This window comes from Pinus tabuliformis, chromosome 2_2 (genome assembly GCF_031772625.1).
Source record: "Pinus tabuliformis cultivar Carrire ecotype Pingquan chromosome 2_2, CPIR1, whole genome shotgun sequence".
Lineage (NCBI taxonomy): Eukaryota > Viridiplantae > Streptophyta > Pinopsida > Pinales > Pinaceae > Pinus > Pinus tabuliformis.
This window is the reverse complement of record NC_142300.1, coordinates 377751113-377753407: the sequence shown is the minus strand read 5'-3', so window position 1 is coordinate 377753407 and position 2295 is coordinate 377751113.

Here is a 2295-nt window from a genome sequence, read left to right as displayed (position 1 = left end):
TTTTAATATATATATATATATATATATATATATATATATATATATATATACACACACACACACACACACTTATATACTTATATACTTATTAATTTATCTCAACAGCTATATTTGGCTAGGGTTTTACTTAGTAATATTTATTTATTTATAAAACGACTATGAGCAAAGGTGAGTTTGAAGCCCTCAAAAACCTGAATAGGAACCAATACATCATCGTTTTAAAAGATGACAAAGGTGGGGCTGCTGTTATCTTTGATAAGGAAAATTATCAGAAGAAGATGTTGGATCATCCGATCAACAGTGGAAGCTACAGAAATCTTGACAAGTATCCCTTGAAAAATATTTCTAAGAGAGTCACTCCTGCTATTAAATCCAGCAGCACTGTTGGCTCCTTTAGCCATAAGATGATTGAAAGTAGCCCTATCACTCCTAGGATCTATGGGCTTCCCAAAATCCATAAAGAGGGAGTCCCCCTTAGACCCATTGTCAACACCATTGGTGGGCCAACCTACCTTTTAGCTAAGTATCTAGCCATGAAGCTGAAACCCCTAGTGGGGTACACAGAGTCTTTTGTCAAAGACTCCTCTTCTTTTGTTAAAGAATGAAAAGATATGAAATTTGAACCAGGTGACAATATTTGTCACTTTTGATGTCATTTCCTTGTACACTAGCATCCCCATTAAGGAAGCCCATGATGTCATCATTCGCCTTACTGATCCTGACACTGTTAAATTAGTTTAGATCTACCTCACTTCTACTTTTTTCTCTTTGGAAGGTGAGTTCTATGAACAAACCTATGGGGTAACCATGGGTTCCCCCCTATTCCCTATTGTTGCTAACCTGTTCATGGAAGATTTTGAGTCCAAGGTTTTATACTCAGATATATTTAAAATTAAGATTTGGAAAATATTTTTCGATGACACCTGCAACATCTGGAAACACGGGCCTGATAAATTAGTTATGCTTTTCCAACATCTAAATAATCAGTCCAACTCCATTAAGTTTACAATGGACCATGAGGTCAATGGTTTCCTTCCTTTCCTTGATGTCCTCATTTCCAGGAAAGCTGATGGATCTTTCTCCCATGAGGTGTATCGAAAAAATACTCATATTGAGCAATATCTTCAGGTAAATTCCCACCATTTTCCTGCTCAGAAGATAGGTGTTCTCAGCACGTTAGCCACTCGTGCTCTAAGAATTTCTGACAAAGACCACATTTCTAAAGAAACGTCCCATCTCCTTAATGTTTTTGTCCAGAATGGTTATAGTAGGCAACAGGGTGTCAAAGCTATCCTCAAAGGGAGTAAGGGTCCCAAGGTCAAGAAAGAACGCATTGATTGCAGTTCAGGAGTCCACCTCCCCTTCATCGAAGGGACGACTAACTAGATTGCGAGAATCTTGAAAAAGCATAATATTCCCTCGACCTTTATACCCCTGAGCACCATTAGATGGTCCCTAAAGTCTGTTAAAGACTAGGTGAACCCTATGGATATGAAAGGTGTTTATATCATCCCTTGTTCCTATGGAACCTCATACATTGGTGAAACTGGTCGTTCTATTAACCAGAGGATTAAGGAACATGCTGCTGATATCAAGCATGGGAGGACCAAATCTTCAGCTTTGGCCAAACATGTAAAGAAGACCAAGCATCATATATGCATTAAGGAGGCTAGGGTTATCACTAAGATTCCTCATTTCCATCATCATAAGTTTAGGGAAGCCATTGAAATTGAGAGGTCTTCCAGTAATATTAATAGGGATGACGGCTCGAAAATTAGTAGCTGTTGGATTCCCGACCTCTTTTCTTAGTTTTTCTCTGTCTTTGTCTAGGCCCTTTGTCCCCCTTTTCTATTTTTTATTTTATTAGTATTATTACTTATTATTATTTATTAGTATTATGATAGTATTAGCATTAGTGTTATTATTATTATTATTATGAATATTAGTATTATTAATATTAATACTAGTGTTTAGTAATATTATAATTTAATCTTTCTTATTAGTTTATTAAAAATAATAATAATAATAATAATAATAATAATATAGTTGTTTTATAAATAAATAATTATTACTAAGTAAAACCCTAGCCAAATATAGCTCTTGAAATATATATATATATATATATATATATATATATATATATATAAAATAAAAATAATTCAAGTATAGCCCTTTTATAAAGAAGTAAATATTATTAAAACCCTAATCAAATATAGTCATTGATTTAAATTAATATTTTGATATTTAAAACACACACGCACGCACACACACACATATATATATAATAGAAATAAA